Below are 24,426 nucleotides of genomic sequence, written 5' to 3'. Positions count from 1 at the left end.
ACTTCCTGTTCCGGGTCATTGGTGGTGGTAGTGGTGGGGGGGGGGGGCAGGCATGGGAAGAAGAAAAGGCCAGCCAAAAGATGCCACAGCTTCTTCTAGCACCACTGCCGTTCCCCCACTGGGCTCAAATGTGCTGATAGCCCAGCGGCAACAGCAGCAGGGAAGGAAGAGCAGCGGGAGAGACCGGGAGCACGTTACACACCTGCCAGTGCTTGGCGACACACTGGTGTGTGTCGCGATACACCGGTTGAGAAGCGCTGCCTTGGAGAACTGCCACTGTTGGATTCTTTTGGCCCCTTTAACGATGCTTTAAACTATTCATGCCACTTTTGGTTTCACAGTGCCTTGGAGTTCTTTTCTCCCTTCTGATATTATCTACTCACAAGTTTAATTGAATCAATCAGTAAACCCCAATTTTGAAGCTCAAAATAAGTTGTGTTGCTTTCCCCATTGACTTTAATAGGCCACGTAAAAACAAATGAAACAATTTTTGTTTGAAACTAATGAAATGAATGGAGATGACCTACAAAACAAAACAATCCAAAATAAAAATGTTGCCTCTATTTCCCTGCTATATATGGCGAGACAGCAGATAATCATGTATTAATAGAAGCAATCAGAGGCCAAGAAAGTGTGGCAGAAAGATATGGAAGTGGTCCCAACTGTATTGGCACCACTGGCCTGATTAAAAAGAACTGCCAAATATCTTTTGGGCAGCGGGATCTTGCTCGGTCACCGGCCTGCCTGGAGGCTCTGTTTTTTTTCCCCCAGTGATGCCATTGCTTGGCCTTGAGTGAAACATCAAGAGTAGAGCTAATTTCTCTGTTTCTATTGGCTCTGTTTTTGCATTTTTTGTTTTCTTAAGTTCTTTCTTGGGGATTTGGCATTTTTGTGCCTCACTAGCAGTGGTCTCAGACAAGTACATTTCATGCCACCATTTGTGCCTTCTTTTCAACTCTAATTATCCATCATGGTGTCTACAGGATCTACAGTCCAAGTGATTTCATTCAATGTCAATGGGCTTTCGCATCCAATTAAGAGCAAGAAAGTTCTCACATACCTACCACTTTGCATGCTGATGTCGCCCTGATTCAGGAGACCCATGTATCTCTTTCTGAATTGCTTAAAATTGAAACAAGCTTGGATGGGTGACATCTTCTATAGTCCAGCTCTGCACAAGAAGAGAGGAGAAGCTATCCTATTTAACAAGCAATTGGGGGTGCAGATTTCACATCACGTCTCAGATACAGATGGCTGTTGGGTTTTTGTACATGCCTCTATCCATAACGAATCCTTTATTTTCTCTAACCTCTATGCCCCCAACTCAGATGACCCTGACTTTTTTCACAGCATTTTCACACATCTTAGAATAGGCTCCATGAATTTAATCATCGGAGACGACTTTAATCAACCTCTGGATCCTCTTCTGGATAAACAGTCTACTGCCAAGAATTCTCTCTCCAAATCCTGCAAAGTCCTACGCAATCTCATTAACTCTTTTGGAGTGATTGATCCCTACCCCACTGATAAGGACAACACTTATTTTGCCCCTCCACACTCATCTTACTCACAAATTGACTTTTTTTTTTTATCTCGCTCCATGATGCCTCGGGTGCAATCTGCCCATATTCATCCCATTCTGATGTCCAGTCATGCTGCAGTTTCAATTGGCTACACATTGTCTTCTCACAGGAGATGGATTATCAGTGGAGATTTAATTTGGCACTATTGGCGGATACCTCTTTTCCGGTTTTCCTCATGGACAAGATATCCGATTACTTCACACATAATCTTACTCCAGAAGAGTCCTTTTTCTTCTATATGTGCTGCCTTCAAAGCCACCATATGGGGTGAAATTATTAGTTTCAGTATTCAACAGAAGAGCCAAAAGGCAGCTCTCAACTCTTTACAATCGGAAGTAGCTGCTCTGGAGAAATCTCTCTCGTCAGCATCTTCTATCACCTTGAACCAACTACTAAAAGCTCGCTACGCTTACAACAAGCTTTTAAGCTCTCAAGTGGGCTTAACTCTTTTTAACCAACGTGCTCACTATTATGCGGAGAACAACAAATATGGTCACCTATTAGCTTCATACATAAAAATGCTGAAAGGATAAAAGATGCATTTCAAAGATCAAATCCCCCTCCAGAGCTCCACTCATATCGGACAGTGACATTCTGCAAGCCTTTCATGACTTATTCTGATTTATACCAATCGGATTCTTCAGCTCCCACTTCAGCCATAGACCAGAAAAGAACTGATTATTCACCCATCCCTTACTGAGGATCAAAGATCTTCGCTGGATAGTCCTATCACTCCTGAAGAAGTTGCTACAGCCATATCTAGTCTCGGGGGAAAGCACCTGGACTCTAATCAAGCGTTTCCAGAGGAACTTACCCCTCATTTACATTCATTTTTCTCTAACATAACCTCTCACTCCTTGGCTGTCTCATTCTTTTCAGAAGCTTGCAAAGCCAGGAAGAGATGAACAGCTCATCTCCAATTATAGACCAATATCTCTATTAAACACAGATTACAAGATTTTCACCAAAATCTTAGCTACAAGATTAGCTGATATAATGTGTTCCCTTATTCACTCGAATCAATCCGGCTTCATTAAAAATCAAGATGATCAACAATACTTGCCTTTTCCTCCATATCGAGGAACAGGCCTTTTCCTCCACCAACTGTTGCCCTGTCACTGGATGCTTAAAAGGCATTCGATCGAGTAGAATGGATGTTTCAGTTTGAAACACTTCGCTGGTTTGGCTTTGGACCCACCTTTTTATCATGGTTATAGTCTCTTTATGACTCCCCATCTGCCTTTCTTTACATTAATAACCATGCCACTCCTTAAGGCTGCCCTCTCTCCCCATTCAACCTGGCTTTGGAACCTCTATTACTAGCTATTAGGCAAGACTAATATCGAGGGGGTCACTATAGGGGATGAATTGTATAAAATTGTCTGCCTAAGCAGATGATGTATTATTCTTAGTGAATCCCAGTAATTCTCTCCCCCACTTATTTGATCTTCTCACCTTACTCTACTCTACCTGGCTATCAAGACAACTGGCATAAAACTGAGATGCTTCCCTTAAAACACCCTTGGTCCCTTGACAGACTTAACTACCTACCCAATTCAGAAAGTGTCCAAAGGCTTCAAACACTTGGGCATCTATTTCTATGATAACATCCTTGCTACACTATCTCATTGCAAATCCTCCCTCCTACAAATGTTGAGGGCCGCTGTCCTAAAATGGTCTCCCCTATACCTGACTTGGTGGGGGCAGCTTGACACCATAAAAGTGGTTCTTGCCCCCCTAATAAATTTCATACTTTCTATGATAAAAATCTTGAGAGAGAAAAAATGGGTATCAGCAGGTGGAGGGTTTGCTTTCCCGGTTTTTATGGCGCAACAAAGCCCCTTGTATTGCTTTATCTAAATTAAAAGCAGACAAAAGTGTGTGTGTGTGTGGGGGGGGGGTGTGTAAAAACTTTCCGGACTTCTATTCATACCACCAAGCTTACCATTGGTTTTCCTATTCCCTCATTTGCGGACAGTCCTCGTTGGCTGTCCATAGAAAGGATGCGTTTATTCCTCTTTTCTATAGAAGGTTTTCCAGGGGTCTCCCCTCCCTCTCTCATTTCCCATCCAATATTATGTTCCCTCCACCAAGTTCTCAGAATTTGAGCGGGTGTTTGTTTCCTCGGCCCCTCCGTGGAAATTCTCGTTTTGCCCCTTTATGGCCCAACTCCTCAATTTCCTTGGGCAGCCATCCACTTAATTGGCATTCCTGGCAACAAAGCTATTTGGCTCCTTTCCTCACATTTCCTGAGTGACAAGAGGAGTTCTCTCTACCTCACTCTGTTTTATGCTTGGCTACAACTTCACAGTGTGCTACAAGCCTCACCCCTCTCCCGCTTTCATGTAGATGGCTCCCCCATCCTGTACTCCATCTATCGTGAATTCGGCCTTCTAGGACACTTGGCCTCCAGGATTTACAAAATCTTGAAGTCCTCTCTCTTACAGCCATTGATGGGAATGCATGCTCTATGGCTTTCCAAAGTAGATTGCCCTTCTGAGAAGGTTCCTTGGGAGTACTTTTGGTAAGTCTCTTTACGCACCTATCTTTCAGCTTAACCCAAACCTCTTTTTTTTTTTTTTATATCACACCAGGCAGTATGGACCCTGTGGAAGATATTTCATGCTGGTTTAAGCCCCTCTCACACTTGTTGGTCTTGTGCTTCAGCCAAGGCCACATTATCACACATGTTTTACTAATGTTCCATGGCAACATTTTGGCAACAAATTTGATCCTCTATTTCAAAAAAGTTTTACATTTATCCTGTTCTCTTTCCTACTGTATCATCATCCTTTGTGGTGCCCAGTCTTTGCACCTCTCTTTCCCACAGCGCAAATTACTTGACTTTTTGCTAGCTGTGGCTGTGCATTTAATTTTAACTAACTGGAAGCATAGTGATTTGCTATCTGCTCAGTTCTAGTGGAACACTGTTTGTACAGCAAATATGAAAAAGCCATGGCAATTAAGTATAATAGAGTAACTCAATGGGCACAAGTGTAGAAGCCCCTGGATGAATACATTGAGTCCCTGTAAATTTATCTCATGTTTGCACACTGGTGGCTTTTCTATTTTCTCTTTTCATCTCCAGTGATGTTCATGGCATCGCTAAGTTAATGTCATATACCACAGATATATTACTTTCTTTCTCCTTTGTTTACCTGCCTTGATTTGAGCACAATTTATGTTATTGCTTACTTGTGTGTATTGTCCTGCTCTTTATTTCTTCACTTAACTAGGCAAATGTACAGACCTGAACTTCTGGTATGTTTTTGTTCTGATGTTCACTTTTAATAAAAAAAGATTTGAACAAAACAAAAAAAGAAAGAAGAACTGCCAAGCGCACCTTGATATCTTGTTCGCACATGTTACACACTATGAACTCCAGAACGTGACTTTTTGGCACAATGCAAATGTTTCGACAAGCACTGGCAAATTTGAGAGTGAGATCATACCCAGCATACCCTGGCCTATTAGTGAGGTTCATTACTGGCATGGTATGTGCAAAACAAACCCAACTGGAGACCTGAGAGAATCTACAGGGGGCAGAGCTGAATATCCCCCCAATCCAACTCTGCAGTTATGACCCAAGGATTAAATACATCCCTCGTCCACAAACCTGAAATTTGTATCTTATTTTGGAAAAATATGGCCACAACTTTTTTTTTTAATCTTACAAAGTAATACATAGCAATAAATCAATAATTAGCATCTAATTACCTTGCCCCCCCCCCCCAAACAATCTTTTTCACCCCAGCTTAAAAAGATCACCAGCTGTGGACCATAGAACCAACCTCCTCAGGCATCCCTTGGGAGATTGCTTCCCGGCCATCCTAAAGCCCCATACACAGCTGACCATGCATTCTCCCCTACCACCAGCCCAGCTCTGACCCTGGCAGGAGGCTCTCCAAAGGGAGTGAGACCACTCATGCTACAATCAACTCTGACCTTAAATACCACCACAAGGGTGGTGGTATTTAAGACTCCCCTGCCCTTCTTATAATCTGCAAGCGTACTTTCTCCCTGGCTTCTTATATATGCCCCCTGACCCCCTACCAGACTATTTTTGTAAAGATTCAGCCCTCAAAACACTACACTAAATAAATTTGTCTCTCACTTATATTAAGAATAAATGCCAAGAAAACCAAGATAATAATAATAATTAAAGGAACCACCTCCCAATAGTGGGCAGGACTAACAGAGCACTGGATTGGCTAATCCATCTTTTCTATTATGTGTAAGGATCTCTGGTACTTACTAGAAGCTAAAAATGTCATGCTGACCTGGTACGAGACGGTATAGTTATTACAGTGCATCCCTTTGCAGAGACCCCAAAATGGTGTAGTCCAGTAAGAGAAGCAGGAGAGACCCTTAAGAGGAAAAGGGGTTGCTGTAGTTTTTACCTGAGAAGAGTAAAGGAGAAACCCGTTTCTCCTCTAAAGAGAGAATCCAAGAAGACTAAGAATCAATTCCTGGGGAAAAAAAAAAAAAAAAGCAGCTCCATTCTAGTTACAGAAATGAAAGAACTATCTCTGGGCATTATCTTGGAGTGTTTAGCTGAGAAGCGTTCTTCCTGGAGTTCCCCAGAGTGCTAAGCTGAGATAAAGCCTGAAACTGAGAAATCTCAGAGAAGTTTGGTACCAAGACATGCTCTGGAGTTCATATTTATCAACAGCAGCGACATGCCTACAAGAGAGGCACACTGATTTGTCAAAAGGAGATATAAGGCAGCGAGCAGACTATGGTGAAAGGATATCCCCGTAACCTACTGGGTGTTACAGCTTTTTGTGGAACGAGATGGGCAGCACCAACAGGGATCAATATCACAAATTGAGCATAGAGGAAAGCCGATAAATTGCTGAAATCCTGTAAAAGAGAAGTACTTTCCTTTTCAGAAATGGTTGTGTTTCCTTACTGATTATGCATGGTTCTGCTCGTTTGTATCTACTAGATCATGGTTATTGAGTTAATTCAACAGTAAAGAAAGTCCTGGGAATAGAGTGTGCCGATTCACACGTGGAACTCTGGAGGCACTGTGTCCTCACCAGTAGGGCCTTGGACTTCTATCCATCCCCCCCATTAGAAGAACCTTTACAGAGTTCATCTCAGTGATGCTGGGAGCTGCAAATGTAATACACAACACACACTTTCACTTCTGGGGGAGTTCTGTGCTGTGCAGAATTCAGCATTGGCCCGTGCAGCTGAAAGGAAGCAACAGTGTCCAAAATCTGCCTGCGCTGTGGCTGGTCTGTGAGACCTGAGGTTAAGAAGCTGCAGCAGTAGGGGGGTCCACCTACACAGCTGACAGAAAAGGAAGCAGTAGGATTGAAGCCTGAGAGAGTAAGGCTGGAGATCAGTTTGGGGTGCAGGAGAGAGAGAAAGCTAGGTGGGAGTAGGGGGGGCTTGCTGGGAGAGAAGGTTTGAGCCTGGTGGAGCAGAGAGGAAGCTGGAGAGAATGAGAGATGGGGGTGGAGGTGGCAGTCAAGCCTGGGGGGTCAGAGAAAGAGTGAGGTTTAGTGGGGGACAGGAAAGCAACAAATGCTTGAAGGTCAAGCAGAGTGAGAAAGCAGACAACTGCTGGGGGTGATAGAGGGAGGGTAGAAGATATCAAGCTTGTGAAAGGGTTAAAGACAAAAAAGGGGCATGAGAGCTGGGAAGGGAGAGAGTGATCTGAAGGAGGAGGACCAGGCCTTATGGTGGGAAAATTCAGCTAAAAATATGTTTTAAATTATGCACGAGTAATAAATTTATAATTAAATATACAAGTTATTACTTAAAGACGGTGATTTTCTCTTGTTAAACAGTATGCAGAATTTTGCAAAAAAAGTTTTAAAACATTGTGGGCAGAGTTTAATTGTTTTGCGCAGAATTACCCCAGGAGTAACAAAATCAAAAGTAATTAAGCTACAAACATTAAGGTAATGAGGAATCAAATCAAGTTTGTAAACCCAAAACAAAATTTAGTTTAAAAAGAACTGGAAGTTGGGTGGGAGATTGGTGATCATGTGGATATTTAAAAATGTAGACAAATCTTGCATTTTTAAATATTTGATGATGCATTGAGATTGAATTGTTGAAATGTGTGGTATTAAATTAAAATTTTCAATTATGCTTTGTAAGTTGCTTCATTATAGAAGCGATCAATAAACAAATCCTAATTTTAAAAAAATATGCTTTTAAATTGCAATGAAAGTTGTTATCAGCTAGAGGTTTAACAAAAAATAAATAAAAAACCAAAACACACTCACACACCACTTGGAACTAGTCATTCTCATGGTTACCAAATGTTTAGAATGAAGGAAGCTTCCTATAATTACATGAAGCATAATGCACTGACAAGGAAAGAATTATGGATGGCACCTGCAACTTGACTGAGGAAAGGTGGCAACTTAACAGAACATTTCTGGCAGGCAGCAGTAAGCACTGTACTCTACAAACTTGAGAACTTTGCACTGGGGTGGGGGGAGGATGACCACAAAATTAGTTTTTTCTCTTGCTTGTGAAAGCAACAGTTTGTGGTGGTTTTTGTTTGCAATCTAGTATCTAGAAAAGATACAAAACAAACCCAAAACCCTTTAACCTCTGATTTTGATGAAGAAAAGCTTCCTCCACCTCTTTGCTCAGGAAATCCTGAAAGCACAGAGAAGCAGGCCCAGATAACATAGGCCGGGGGAGGGTTTCAAACTCCGGATCTGGACTGCAGCCCTATTTCTCCATCTTCTGCCAGGGTTTCTAGGATGAGCCATGGACTTTGAGGCTTCACATGACACCTGTACTCCCCCCTGCTGTCATCACAAAACATCGCAAAGAAGCCTGGGAGTGTGCACGCAGCTCAAAGTGATATGTGAGGTGAGCTAGGAGTCGGCAAGAGAGTCTGATGATTTTAGGATTTTTTTACATTGAAAGTTACTCACTTTTCCAAAACAAAGCTTAAGGTAAATTACATTTCAAGTATGGATGGTAGGTCCCTGCTTAAGAGCACTTACAATCTAAGGGCTGTAATTACTAAGGTAAGTGTATACAACCCCCCAAAAACAGGGTTTATTGCATGCAAACTGCTGTTTATAGTAGGATATATCTTTATCACAGCGATCTCATATTTTGACCAAAAGTCTCCCCCCCCCCCCCCGATTGAATGAGCTGCTTTGCATATATACAATTTTCAAAATTATGCAAAGTAGTTCATAACTAGCTAATTCTATGCAAATTAAATAACATGGCTTGTCAGATCCACATTTGTTTTTCCAGAAAGTTAGCTACAAACCAAAAGTTGTAGCTAACTTTCCACGGGAGCATAGGGACAGTAAAACACATCCTGATCCTCCTGGCCTGAAGATTAAATGGCCAGCTGTGGTCCCAAACACCTCCTCCCCCCTAATATGTAATATCCCTCCAGGGGTCTGAGTAGACCCTCCCCACCACCTCTAGAGGTGGGCTAGCAGGGGAAAAATAGAACTCGAAAATCATGTGGCAACACCACGCCTCTTCCCAAAACACCTTCCCAGGTTCCAACCCCCACAATAGGTCCCTGGTGTCTAGTGGGGCCTGGAACACTGCCTAGCCTCTAAGCCATTTGCCATCAGTTTCCAAACTAGAGGCATAGGCCGGTTGGCACCATCACCTCATAGGGGGCAAAGTCTTCAAAGCCTGGAGGCTAGGGGGTGCATTTTCCAGACAAAATTGAGGTTTGGGAAGGAATTCTGGGAGTCACTATACACCTTTTTAAATTTATTTTTAATGTTTTCCCTTGCTGGGCCACCTTGACAGGCAGTAGGCCACAATCGTGTGTTCTTCCCTTCGTTTCCTGCAAGATTTTTTTCATGGGCGGGAAAAAAAAAAAAAAAACCCCATCACACATGGGAATGGCCTTCCTCCCATGATAAAATATTGTGGCATGGTAGGTGACCTCTAATTTTGTACTTGAGGCAATGGAGTGTGACGTGACATGACAAGCTCAAAGTCACAAGGAATGTCAATGGAAGCAGGATTTGGACCACAGCTTCCCTGGTTCCCAAATCTATGGCTCTTAGGCTACTCCTCCACAAAATGAAAATAAATACATAAAATATTTCTATGCAATATCAATATAGTATTTGCTATATATTTCTTTTCATGTGTAATTTAATTATTTTGTTTCCTGAATAGCAATACTGATTATGTTCTCCAGTATGCTTGAATGTAATTTAAAATGCAATAAAGTTACCTGTAGATGTCTCTCTAAATCTATATTTCTAAACCACCCTTCCTGCCTCAAAGGGCTATCCAAAGTGGTGTAAAATCAAAAACAAACACATAAAACACACAAGCATTTAAAAAACCAAGAAAGTCCAAACTAATAAAACTATGTAAATCACAACACAAACATAAAAGTTACTTAGATGAGCAAAGAAAAAAACCAGACAGATCATCCTCCTTATTTCAGTATCATGAGAAAAAGCTATACCTTGATAGTTTCTTATAAAAAGGTCTGGCAGTTAGATTCAAGCCTGACCTCCAACAGTAGGTTTGTTTTTGAGGGTAGGGAACAGAATTAAAAAAAAAAAAAAAAATCCTAGACATCAACCTTATTTTTCTCAAAAACCTTAACAGTGGGGCCAACTGAAATAACTTGCATCGTTTCCCGTTAACAACTAGAAAATTAAAGTCAAAATTCTGAGCTGAACCCATGCTTTTGTGGGAAGCCAGTGCAGTAAATGAACTTCCTCTCTTCCGCTGTTACTTCTGGGTTGTTTCAACACTTTTTGCAGAAGCTTTTATAGACCATCTGAAACCTGCGCCCTAGTCTCTCTAGGAGACCAAAGAGTAGACTATTACAGAGACACCAAAGCATGAAGACCACACTTAAAACAGTTTTATATCTATTAAATCAAATAATTAAAATCAATGAACAGTTAAATGTTTACCTAATCAGTCAGTATCTGGAAATTACAATTATTTATTAGCTGCCTCAATATAAAATTGAATCTAAAAATATTTTATATTAAATACAATATAGAAGAGTGAAGAACAGAGGCTGAGGGTAAAGTGAGCAACCAGTGGAGGATGAGTTTCTCTTCCACTGGGACCAAGGGGAAAAAAAACCCAAACAAGCCTATACCAATGGTTTTGAAATGTGATCAGGGACCAAAAGTTATGATTCCTTATTAGTGGAGAGTGCAAGTGTCTGTGAAAAAAGTCTCTCTCTAAATCTGGAATGGATGCAATGTCTTACAAATGAGAGATGCAGATATGTGTACCACTGGCATTTAAACTAAAAGAAAGGAGGTGTGAAAAATTCAGCCTTGTGGTTTTCATACCCAGCACTGGCTGGCTATAGGTAGTGCCATTAGGGAGGGCACACTACCACCATGTCTACAATGTTATAAAACAGGTCTTTAAGCACAAATGAAGTGTATACGGGCAAGACAGCAGGAGGCTGGACTGAACATTACTTACTTTTGTGGTTCAAATCGGAGACGGAAACCGTGCCTTAACCATTATCAGTTCTGGAAACGGCAGCACAGTTGAGCTGCACGTTCACCAGGAAATCTAAACCCTCTTTACTTGGTTTCCTTTCTTCACCATGAAGATTGGGCTTTGCTGTGGCTCTCTAGTTCTGCAAAAAAGTTGCACTTTTATTGAAAACCTGCTTCCCTGTTTTCCAACCAGATCCTGTGGTCTCGGTGAGGTTTTCAGGACATCCACAATGAATGTGCACAAGATATGTGTGTGTGTTTTGTCTACGAACCAGGTAATTGATATATTGCGGTCAACCGGAAAACCAGACCTGTTTGAGGGCCACCAAGATCAGCGCTGAGAGTCAGTGGGCTAGGGGAATCTCTTTTTCGCTCTAGATTATCTCAGGGAGTACACAGCTTGAATCCTCAAGGGCAACAGCCAGCTCTGAGTTTTGTATACATATAGTTTAATAAATAAGTTCATTTGCAACCCTCCAGGACTGGAGCTGTGGACTCTAATGGAAAATATGGAATGTTTCTATAATCAATAGATCAGTATTTTGCAGGCATGGGGAAAAGCACAATATGCCTGTAGCTTACATACCTTCTGGGGGTAGGGTGGTGCATAGTCCTGTACCTTACAAGTCAAATAATAGGGACAAAAGCAAGCTCCACATCATAAGGGACAAGCTGAGTCTTTCCTTGTTTGACCCCTACTGCCATTGGTGGGCTCTGACTTCCAATTTCTTCAGGAAAGGCAGGACTAAGAAGGCCAAAGCTCAGTGGTTTGTCCTTCATACACACTTGTAAAATGGCCCAAGTTTCATGTATATTTATTATGGATTATCTGCATACAATGGAGACCCAGTGTTTGTAAACCTAAGTATTGCCCAGTAGGACAAGGTGCTCCAGAACATTCCTTACCAATTACACTAGGGCTAGGTGCATATGCCTTTAAAGTTATGAGCATGGGTTGAGAGGCCCCTAGTGTAGAAACTGCAGGGCTCTGAGCAGTTCCTGGGAGCCCAGCTCGGCATAATCATCCTCTCCGTTAGGTTCCTGACCCAGCATGAAAGATTTCATCCAGTCTAGGCCTGCTTCCAGCCCCCAAGGAGGATTATACAGTGTACCTTAACAGAATCTGTATCTTTCCAGGAACTGTGTCCAAGAATTACACAAGTAATTATTTTCTCTGCTCTTCCTAAAGGGAGGGTCAGGATCCCCCAAGCTTAAAAGATGCTAGCCCTAAAGGATATCCCCTGTAAACAGGAATAAATCAGCCTGCAGAGATATGGAACCTCAGCTAGTACAGCTAAAGTTCCTTCCTGACCAACTACGGAGAACTGGCATATCTGTCGAATGAGACATTAATTTGTCTAACACTGCTACAGTCGAATACTGAAAGGCCTGAAAATGCCTGTGGATGGTATTTGTAAATATCATCTACTTCTGTATATCAGTGCATTGTTTGGAACCACAACTGTGTCTGTGTTCGAGAACTTTTTACAGAGTGCCAGGCTGGGGAGTGCGAGCATCTGCAGGGTTGAACAGCACATGAGAGCGAACCCCATCTGGGGGGGGTGGGGGGAATCAGATTCAACCCCCACCCCCCAGGGCCACACCACCATCTGATCACTCAAACAAAGAACCCCCACCCTAAGTCGGGATGACCTTCTGATACAAGGGTTACACAAATGTCATGCATGCATAAATTGTGGCTATCCTGAAAGCCAGGATCAGGATAAGAGCCTCTGCCACAGCCTGTCAGGTGGCAAAACCCAGGACTTGTTCAGTGTGTTGACAGCATTAATTGAAATGGTGGTCTGAACCTCCGATAGAAATATTATAGTCTGGCTGACAGGAAGGGGAAGATGGTTACAAAACTGCAAGTCTGTGATAATCTCTTGTCAACTGGAAAGACACCCATAAGGTAGAGAACATTAAAAAGTCTAAATTACTTCAAGCAACGTACAGAAAGTGATGTAAAATAGTAAAAAATACTTGTGTCTACACTTTTTCATTACAAAAGAACACCCAACAGCCTAAGGGTGCCACAACTCCAGTCTTGGAAGGCTGCAAAGAAGTCTGGTTTCAAAGTAAACGTTATGCAGATTAACCTTTTTCTTAAACCATGCATTTGATAACACTTTAAGAAAAAAAGAAAAAAAAAATAAAGACAGGTTAATTTGCATAACTCCGTTACTCTGAAACCAAGCCTCTTGGCAGCCCTCCAGGAGATGGGGCTGGGCAGGCTGAGATTTTGATTAAATATGGGATTTTGTTGGTTTACCTACCTCGAGGCAGATGCACAGCACAGAGCACGGTTTAACCCCCAGATGTGCACACATCTGTGTGCGCAAACTTCACTGCAGATGCAGCAAGGAGTTATGCACAAACAAACATGTGTACACAATTGCAATTCCATGGTAATGATGGCACTGGCTATTAGGGATGTGCATTCGTCCTGGTTCGGGGAGGCCGAAACCCGAAGGAATTTTTCCTGAAATTTCGGGAAAATTTTGTTGGGGAGTTAGTGCGCACTAAACCGAAATTCGGGCCCCCCCCCCCGAATTTTAAAGGGCGGAACCGCAGGAAATACGAGATTTCCCGCGGCGGGTCGAAAATGGAGCCCGAACCAATAGGCTCGGGCTTTGCACATCCCTAGTGGCTATTAAACGCCCCCCCCCCCCCCCCCAATGCAGAGAAGTGTGCTGGCTTACCTGGTGAGGAAAGTTTCAGGGCTAATGTAGGGACCTGTACTTAGCCTGTTTTCTGCACATTAAAATGCCTTCTACACAAATAGTGCATTTTCCATGCATAAAATATGATTTGTGTGCCGTGGAAAAAGCTTTTTGTGTGCATAAATACTTCATACGCAGAAAACATGATTTGTGCACAGAAGCCATGTTTCCTGTGCGTGCGCTACACGCCTTTTCTGCGTGCACATTTTCTGGTTTGTGTGCATTTCTTAAACTCCCGATGCATTAGCACACCATAGCTTACTGCATCAGAAAAAAAAAAAAAAAGATTGGCTTATGCATTAAACTATGTGCTGAATTTCAGTGCAGCTCAGCTTTTTGCATCAGCCCCCACCAATAGAAGAGAACTAAAGAAGAGGAATTAAAAAAAATAAAATAGGCTTGGATAGAGAGATTCTGCAAGGGGTCTATGTCTTATGTCCTGGTCTACGTCCTTAACAGCACTGATAACTGGGCAGACATGGATAATCCAATTGGCCATCTATGTTACACTATTAAATATTCAACGCGGGATATCCTAAAATCAGATCGTGCTGCATTCTTGAAAGACCAGTGTTATGCATCCCTGTCTTACAGTCACACTTCAGACATACAAATCTGCTTAGTTTGAGGTGATTGTAGGTTTGTATATTCTGCTTTTTCGGCACTTCAAAGCAGATTACATTCAGGTACTGTATTTCCCTATCCCCAGAGGGCTTACAATCTAGGGCCGATACAGTAAAAATCGTGGGAGAGCGCCCACTCTCCTGTGCGCGCAATACAGTAAATAAATTTAAGAGGTGCTAAGGACACTAGTGGGTCCCTAGCACCTCTTTTCGGACAGGAGAGGCGGCTGTCAGTGGGTTTGACAGCAGACGCTCAATTTTGCCGGCGTCGGTTCTCGAGCCCGCCTACAACCATGGGTTCGGAAACCGGACGCCGGCAAAATTGAGTGTCCGGTTTTCAACCCGCGAGCTTATTTCAATTTTTTTTTTTTTTTTTTTTTTACTTTTTTTAAACTTCCGGGACCTCAGACTTCGCCATGATATTAAGTTTTTACTGCTTTTCTGTGCACTTTCCCGGTGCCCGGAGAAATTTACTTCTGAAAGTAAAATGTGTGGCTCGGCTGAGGCAGTGGAGGGGAAGTGACTTGCCCAAGGTCACAAGCAGCAGCAGTGGATTTGAACCCTGGCTTCCCTGGTTCGTAGCCCGTTGCTCTAACCACTAGGCTACACTCTGCCCACCTCCCAACCCACAGCAGGCCTTTACACTCCCTTTCCAGTTGTTGTCCAGTGGTGGCATAAATCAGCGAGCATGAAGCCTGAGAGCCAGTGTGCCCTCACGTGCAAACTTCCTTTTCCCACTTTAAATTAGTCCTGGGGGAATTCTGTGCTACTGCGGAGCGCAGATTTTTCCCCCTGCACAGAATTGCCAAATTCTGTACAGAAAATACCCCGGCATGCCGCGAATGGAGCGCATGAAGACGAAGGCCCACACGTGCCGCGGCGAAGATAAGGGCCCCAGTGAGAGAGAATGTGCGTGTGTGAGAGAGTGGAGAGGGAGTCTATATGAGGAGATTGTGAAGGAGTGTGTGAGAGAGATTGGGAGCTCGTGTGTATGAAAAAGGGATTGTGTGTATGTGAGGGTGCTAGCCTGTGTGAAGGGATTGTGTATGTGTGAGAGAGACATAGGTAGCCTGTGTGAGGATGCATGGGTGTGTATGTAAGAAAGAGGGCCCTGTATGAGAGGGGATGTGTGCACGCGCATGTATGAAAAAAAAAAAAATCCGAAATAAGATGTGTGTATGTGTACTAGAGAGAGAGAGGGAGGGAATGGCGATAGAGTGGAAGGGGTTGAGCCTAGAGGTGGAGGGGAGAGATACTGGCAGGTGGAGGAGTTGGGGGACTGAGAGGGCAAAGTGGCCAGAGCGAGTGGAAGGGACACTCTTACAGTGAATTTCTAGGGAAATTCTGCTCAAAATATTTAAAAAATCTGCATCTTTAATACAGAAAAAAGTTATTACTTAATTTAAAATGTAATTACTTAAAGACTCATGTAACTTGTGTTATTTTGACCAATATGAAGTTTGCAGGAGTATTTAAATCCACTGCAGTGTGAGGGGGAACTGGAGCTCTCTACCCCCTACAGGTTTCTGCTGGGCCATCTGCCCTACTCCCTGCCCTGCCATCCCTTGTTACGCCACTGCACCTGGTTTACAAAGATGTCAAACAGCTTCCAAACAGGCCGATTCAGTAAAGGTTTGACCCCGCTCTCCTGTGCGCGCGATTCAGTATTTAAAGGAGGGCCCATGGTAAAATGAGGCGCTAGGGAACACTAGTGCCTCTTTTTTGACAGGAGCGGCGGCTGTCAGCGAGATTGACAGCCGACGCTCAATTTTGCCGGCGTTGGTTCTCAAACCTGCTGACAGCCACAGGTTCAGAAACCGGACGCCGGCAAAATTGAGCGTCCAGTTTTCAACCTGCGAGCCGTGGGGTGATTTAAAAAATTTTTTTTTTTAATGTTTTTTTTTTACTTTGGGACCTCCGACTTAATATCGCCATGATATTAAGTTGGAGGTGTACAGAAAAGCAGTTTTTACTACTTTTCTGTGCAGTTTCCCGGTGCCGGCAGAAATTAAATGCCTACCTTTGGGTAGGTGCTAATTTCTGAAAGTAAAATGTGCGGCTTGGCTGCACATTTTACTTAGTGAATCACGCGGGAATACCTAATAGCACCCGCAACATGCATTCGCATGTTGCGGGTGCTATTAGTTTCGGGGGGGGGGGGGGGGGGGGGTTGGACGCGCATTTTCGACACGCTATTACCCCTTACTGAATAAGGGGTAAAGCTAGCATATCGAAGACGCGTGTCCAAACGCGGGTTAACAGTGCGCTCCGCCTGAGCGCACTGTACTGTATCGGCCTGAAAGTGATTACGATAATGTAAAAACTGCTCTTGTTCATTAGAACATTCGTTTAAGCTTTCTTGAACAATAATTCCTCCCCAGTGCTAATCTATATAGCGCAGATCATTATACTTCTGTTTGGAAGTGGGCATCAGAGAAGGTAAATTAATTTCTTTCCTGTTATTACTACAGCACCTGATTGAACAGAATTATTTCACTCAATCTGCATTTCTATATTATCACTGCTTCCTGAATGCAACTGGATAAACAGGAGGCACAGAGAGGTAATATGAAAATGCTCATGATAAATGGATTAGAACCCAGAGGTCTTGTTATCATAAACCCTAAACAAGGCTTCAATCAGTAACATGGGAAGAGGTAAACCAAGGATTTCATTAGTAGGAATCTACCCCGGGATGCTTCAGTCATACAAATTCAGGGTCCTATGTACTAAACATTCCCCCCTCGACACAATCCCGATTTTCTGGTTGTTCAGATTGTATAACCCAAGTTGCTCCTCATCCCGAGAGTAACACATCGCGTCTCATCCACATTCACCATGGGAGAGCCTGAAAAGCAGAGCTGTCAGGGGGGAGCGCGAGGGTCAGACCCGAGAGCTGCTGCACTGTGCACCCTGGATTTCAGGGAACGCAGCCTTGCACAAACAAACATTCTGCAATCACCCTTGCCAGCAAAGCACAAGGATTATTTCCAGGCCTCGGCAGCCTGCTGTGAACCGGGCCAGAGGGCTCCAGGAAACACCGCTGGTCACCAGTACATGAAAGCAGACCAGACACAAGGCTGGAGCCATTTCCAGTCTCACTAACATCAAGTCTGTTTCTCCCAGAAGTAAGCTGCTGTTTTTTTCTCTCTCTTTTATTTTTCTATTAATAAATTATCTTCCTCATCTCCCTCTTCACATGATCTGAATCTTGACAAGATACCCTAAGGCACCATCTCCTTTCATCCCACCAATTAAGAGCACAATAACTTGGCAAGAAGTTGCACAGCAGTTTTGGATAAGCATGTACTGGCAGTAACAGGACGGCCCAAGGCTGCTGCCACATCTTTAAAGCAGCAGCAGCCGCCAACTGATCAAAATACAAAGAGTGATATATATAATTAAGCATGTCTCCCGCAAGAGACAAAATGGGAGAAAACCTCACACTCAGGCCCCTCAATTTGTTCGTGTCTTGGCTTAATTTACTTTCACTCAATCTTATTCCTAGTTCTCCTTTTTTTTCCCCCCACCACCAGGGAGGGATGTTTTGCCTACACCCTTGGAGCTTTACATTTATTAAGATATAATGCTGAGGGAAAAAGGAGAGAAGCATAACCAGAGTTCAGGGTGGCAGCTATGGTCAAAATGTAAAAAAGGAGCTTTCATAAGCTTTAAACACTATTGCCTTCTCAGAAAACAGAATAGCTGGGGAAAATCTCAATGACTCACTTGAAAAAAAAAAAATCATCGCATACAATGCACTTAGGCAGACCAGTGTCTTGTCAGGGACTGATGGGGGTGTGCACTCCATCATCCTTGGCTACCACTGGCGGGGTGCGCATACACACACCCCAGCACACATGTGCACACCACAAGCCAACCACCACCCTGCCCAGCTACCTTGAGAGTGCAGATGCTGCTCAGTGTACATGAGCAGTCAGTGAGCAGAGCTCCAGCATATCAATATATATAAAAATACATACTGTGTTCCACGTAAAGGTCTTATTAATAAATCATGTCTCTTTCCTATTACTAAGAGTTAGGATGCCCAGTGGTGGTGAGCAAAATATTAAATGTTCTACAATATTCCGGTCTTCGTGCCTCTCTTAAGCGGTGGCCCTTTTACATTTTAAGTGCCAGGCATGATTATACATCCCCAAAAACTTGACCTAACAGAATAAAACAATGAGCCAGATGTCGTCCCATTTGGCGTCTATGGGAAAATGCTCAGTACATGGGTCTCCATGAGGCATTTAATTACATCTAAGGAGGCTTCTAAAGAGTTAAAAAATAAAATAAAACATTCTTATTGGCTCCTGCACCTGCCCTGTGATCAAGGACCCTGGAATCTGGCCACCAGGTGTTGCTTTAGAGCAACGACTGGTATGCCCTCCCTTTTGGGGACCGACAATGCTGCCTATGATCCCCCAGCCAACCTAAGGGAGTAATCAAATCCAAGTCATCCACATGGCTGTGAAACATGTGCTGGAGCACAACTGGTATCACATGTGATGAGGCTGCATTACAACTATGGTAATTACAGGGGGGGGGGGGGGGGGGACGTAACCATTATGCTGCAAAGTTGATAGGAAGAGGGGGTTTTTTTTTGGGGGGGGGGGGGGAACGCCATGAAGGGAAAGGTCAAAAGAATAAATAAGGAATAGCCAGTACCACCTACCACAGAAAACGAGCTTCCCAAGATGGTTAGTGGATGCTCCTGCGATATGAACAGCTTGCCGAGAGAATGTCAGTGCATCACATCCTGCCACTGCTCGACTGACTCGGGATTCAGTCAGGAGCCGAAAACATCCAGCCCTGGGCTGCACCTACACAGATCTCTCCACCCTGAAATCCACCTAGCTGCTTCTTCTCCTCCTCCTCCTCCTCCTCCTCCTTCTCCCCCTGTACACACAGCCCTCCCCCCCTATCAAACATCAGAAAGCCAAGGCAGGGAGGAACACTACTGACGTCTTAGCAGCTGTTTCCCTTTGCAAACAGTTCACTCCATGCACGCATCAGCTGCTGCTCTTCTCCCCTACTTAACTACTTCCACCTGCCTTGCTCCACAGCGGCGTCCGCTTGATAAGTGGCAGGCAGACGTTCAACAGCCCACACCCCACCCCTCAAGAAGGTATCTGGATTATACTCATCCCACTGGTTAACAGAAGTCAGAGGGGAGGGCTTTTGAAAAGAGCCCCAGGCCTGATTTACCAAGGGTTTTCCCACAGGTTCGGCCACGCAGGGAAAACGCTTTCAATAGAATACAGAGATCCCATGTCCCACTATATTCCAGCAATGGATTGGGTTAAATCGTGTTTCTGGAGGTTACAACAAAACGAAAAAGCCCTCGACTATTTTAAAAAAAATTTTAAATGCAAAATTATTTCCACGTTCTAAACAAAATGTCGTTTTTCCTCTTGACGACTCCCATTATGCTAGAGGTCGGATAGGTTACATGATTGGTCTGCTTTTGCTTCAGGAAATCGGGGATCTGGCTCCGGATTGCTTCAGAAGAGCAGGAATGAAAGGCCTGGCTCCACAGATAAGAGTGACCCTGAGCTATCTGGTTACATTTTACAGCCGGCAAGGTCTCCAGATGGATGGGAACCAGAAGAAAAAGAGTGACAGTTCTGTTTATATAAAATTTCTCATCTATTACAATTTGAAGCCAACAATTCCCATCTCTTCTTGCAACCTTCCCCCCCCCCCCCAAAAAAAAAAAAAATATAGAGAGAAAAGCAGAACTACAATTCCCAGAATGCAAGGTCTGTCTTCCTTCTCCCTCATGACATGTGTAGCATTCAGTGCTCCTCAAATCTGATCCAGGATTTCTCCACTGAATACGCATGAGATGATATGCTTGTATCACCTCCATTGCAGGCAAAATTTATCTGGTGTATTTACTACTGAAATCCAGACCCAGATTTTTGACACAGGTTGACACAGAGGGCCCCCCCTTGAAGCAGCAAACTCTGCATTACTAAGTGGCTCTGTAGCATCTGAATGAGTAAAAAGGTTTCCACACCTTAATTACAGTGGGCCCTTGGGTTACGAACACAATTTTCAGTTTCGAGTTACAACCAGATTTTGGGTTACGACCCGTGTGCCACGTGCGTGCAGTTTTGTTTTGTTTTTTCTGGATTGGTTGTAATTGGCCCGTTGTTGCTGCCAATTGCATTTTTTTTTTGTCTTGGAAGGCGGGATTTAAACAGAGATTGGATGGCTAGTGTTGCACGTGGGCAGACCCGGCACGGAAATGCAAACATCATTGGGGAGAGCATTAGGGGCAGCATCGGGGGGGACAGCACTCAACTGGCAAGGTACAGAACAGTTTCGGAGGCCATAGATGTTCTTATAATTGGTAGGGCGGGGGAAAAAGAGTGTCTGGGGTTGGTGTTGTTTTTGGTTATACTGTACACCTTTCTAGATTTTTTTTTTCTTCTCCCTGCAGAACACCAAAGAAGTGTTAAAATGGCCCCAAAGATAAAGAAAATAACTATTGAAAAGAAGAAGGAAATTGTGCAGAAATTTGAGAGTGGCGTTCGAGTGACCAATCTCGCTCTCATATACAGCATGTCAAAATCCACTGAGGAACACTCAGAGGAATTGTCTACAGCAGAACTTCAGCAAGTTCTGACTGAGCAACAGAGAACGGCAGCTGAGGAGCTTTCTGAAGAGGAGGAGGAGCAACAATCAGTGCAGCAAATTTCCTCTTCTAGAATCAAGGAAATCCTAAAAAAAATGAACAGCGCTACAACCATTTGTAGAGAAGACCCACCCAGACAGAGGAAAAGCCAATCATTGCATTCACTTGCTTAATGATAATGTCATACTACAGGACAGTGTTAAAAAAGACAGAAACAGACAACCTTAGACCAGTTTTTAATTGAGAAAAGGTTGAGACCAAGTGAGCCAGAAGCAGGTCTTAGTGAGCTACAGACTCCCCCAAGGAAAGAAAGGACACCAGAGAGCCAGATTCCAGACGTTCTTATGGAATGGGACTCTCCTTCTGAACAATAACCACCTTCCATTTCGTCCCCCGATGCTGTTTGCTTCCCCTGCCTCCCTTCCTGCAAACCAAAGATGTCAACTTTTAAATAAATAAATAAATAGATAGACAGACAGACTTGAATTGTTGTTTCTGGTATGCTAAGCACATTTTATAACCTTTTGGTGAGTGCACTAGGGAAGTATTGGTGTTTCTGGTAATTAACGACCTTATACAACCATTTTTTATGATAGAAATGTTTAGGCAAAGGGTGCTTTTTGAAGGTTCAGAACACATTATTGGTTTTTCCCATTGTTTCCTATGGAAAAAAGTCTTGACTTACAACCAACTTGGGTTACAACCAGCCCTCTGGAACCAATTAAGTTCGTAACCCAAGGGCCCACTGTACTGACAGAATGAAGCACTATATTTCCGCAGTTGGGAGCCCATAAGAACAAGATGAGCTCCCAGGTGGGCAGCATGAAGGAAATTCACATAGTTGTGACCTGCACTGTAGCCAAAAAACTCATCACTAACAAATGGATGAAATATCCACGCAGGGGAAAAACAAAAAACCGGCACCTGCGTTCCTAAAGCGCATTCATACACCTCTCCTGGTCATGTGATGCAGTAGGCTAATGAGCCACCCTGTTAAAAAGGAGGCGCTACGGGAAACCGTGCGTCCCTAGCGCCTCCTTGGCATCGGCCGCCCAGGAAAAATGACTGTGTGCCAGTTAGGAAAATGAATGCTCAATTTTACAAGCAATATAAAATCAGAGGAACCACAAAAAGCAGCATTTTCTGCAATCTTTATGGGCTCCTCAAGAATTAACACCTGATCCGGGGCAGGTGTTAGTTTTTGAGTGCGCCGGGCACTTATTTTTTTGCATGGGGGGGGGGGGATTAGTTAATAGCCTCATAAATATGGATTTACATTTGATAAGTGCTCTTAGCTATGCTCTTGGTTGGATGTACGTTTTAGACCAGCTAACCCCCCCATTTTGCATCGGGGTAATGGACGTGCGTCCAATCACTTGTTGAGCAGTGCGCTGCGGCCAGCAGACAGGGTATTGCATCGGCTTGTATGTTACTATTTACTTTCAGCATCAACCATGGGTGCATCTTGACAAAAACTTTCCATGCTTCCCCTCTCTATACACAGGTGGTTTGTTTTTTTAATGAAACCAATTAACAGACATGCAGCAAAGTGGAACAAATCAAGTGTTTTTGTGGAAACCAACACCACAACTGTGTTCTCTGTTCCCAGAGCCAGTGCAAGGGGATTAGGCGCCCTAGGCCCCTTCTGCCTTGTGCCACCCCCCCTCGTTCACAGCCTCGACTCCTACCTCTCGCAGAGCTGTGGTGGTCCCTAATGATCTGCACCCTAGGCCCAGGCCGAGTGCTTCCGCCGGCCCTAGCTATTCCAGAAAGCCGCACATCCAGTCTGCACCTGTATTTAACTGAATCACAACTTGTTGCAAGGTCTCCATTCCCTGGATTTTTCCTCATTTTGTAACTATGGAAAAAATGCTTAGCATATAGACCCCTAAGTTTATTTATATAGCAATTGCAGTGCACAGAATGTTCTTTAATTTCTAGTTCTAGGTGGATGTACGCGCACCCGACCCAGAAACCATTCCTGCACCATAGCTCGAGTCCATGGGGGCCTTAGCGCCCCTTTTATCTTTACAGCTGGTGGGCGTAACTGCTCCTGCAAAAGAACTGGTCAAGGGTTGATGAAAATGTTTTATGAGAAAAGCAACAAAAGGGAGGCTATGATCTGTCAGCCTGGAACGTGTCTTTTGCTACTCGTGAGGATCTTTAACCTGGTGCGGGACTGGTGGCTCTGTGACTGCATGATCTGTGCACAGTCATGCAGAGGGGGAGACTGAAGTCTTCCACTCATTCCCTTGGTCTGTCAGGACTGGGGAATGCTGTGATCCACAGTCAGTCACTTAATGGCGACCCCTTGTGGCTGGATTTAGGAAGCACGATTGCAGGGTTCCCGAAGGAGTCCTGGCCTCCAGCCCAGCAAAGTCACAGCCATGGACTGGGCTAAGTGAGCTGGGAGGGAATATAGAAGAGGAAAAAGAAAGCCACCCCCCCCAGGTAGTTGTGAATAAAGGGCTCAGGGTACCAGATCCCAGCCCTGTTTCCGACTGAACCAGAAGCCCAGAAGGAAACTGCGGGGTCAAAAATTAAAAAAAAAAAAAAAAAAAAAAAAAAAAGTCTGTACCTGATCTCTAAGCAGTCTAAAGTCTGTAGCCACATTTTTACAACTGGAAATCTCAAAATAGATTTAGACATAGGAGTTTAAAAAAAAATTAACTAGGAACACAGGCAGCACAATATCTTTTGCTTGAAATGTTATCTGAAACTGGTTTTAAACTAGTTGTAAATGCATCCCACACTAAACACAATTCAATTTGTGTAACTTTAAACCAGTTTCAAAACTGTTTTCAAATATAATGGCTATGAACGAGGCCGGCTTTGTACCAGCCTTGCTTCCAGTGAACGCAAGGCCCAACGTACCTTGGCCTGTGAGGCCATTACAGCTGTCTCCAGTTTCACTTCACATCTCTTTTTACAGCGTGGATGTGCTGGGGCTCTCATTTTACACGTCTAAAATGAGAGTACAGAAAGACCAAAAAAAAAAAAAAAAAAAAAAAATTGGCTGCATATTTCACCCCCCCCCCCCCCACACACACACACCCCTCCCCCCCCTTCTACCATCCTCTCAAATATCACATCTTTTCTCAAGTATTTCAATTAGAAAGGTCCACTGCATGCCTTTATACCCCAAAGCAATCCAACTAAAGAGCTGAATCTCTAAGAGATTAGCCTGATGCTGCAAGGCTATCGAGCAGAAACTGCTGGCGCCACCACCAACATGGGGCTTCTGAAATGAGCAGGAATACTGAATGGCTAACTCTGTTCAGGGGTGAATGAGATTGAGTGTTGGTACCAAGGGAGAGAGAGACTGCAGCACTTTAAAGGATCTCACACTGGCTGTACTCTGTAACATAAGCACAAGAAAAGAAACTAAGCGAGGCCAAC

At 43.7% G+C, this 24,426-nt stretch overlaps 1 protein-coding gene across 7 annotated transcripts in view; it reads right to left on the bottom strand.

Annotated features, from left to right (window-relative positions):
• Positions 1-24,426, bottom strand: part of SEPTIN9 (septin 9) — a 612,883-nt gene that overhangs the window by 107,172 nt on the left and 481,285 nt on the right. Inside the window, exon 1 of one of the 7 annotated variants that reach the window (XM_029600385.1) lies at positions 19,060-19,268. The exons of the other annotated variants lie outside the window; for them this stretch is intronic. The gene's annotated coding sequence lies outside the window, so the exon portion shown is untranslated. Of the gene's footprint in view, positions 1-19,059; positions 19,269-24,426 lie in introns of those variants that run through there. 7 annotated transcript variants of the gene reach the window in all.

Source organism: Rhinatrema bivittatum, chromosome 4 (assembly GCF_901001135.1).
Source record: "Rhinatrema bivittatum chromosome 4, aRhiBiv1.1, whole genome shotgun sequence".
NCBI classification, from domain to species: domain Eukaryota; kingdom Metazoa; phylum Chordata; class Amphibia; order Gymnophiona; family Rhinatrematidae; genus Rhinatrema; species Rhinatrema bivittatum.
This window is presented reverse-complemented; position numbering and strand designations above follow the sequence as displayed.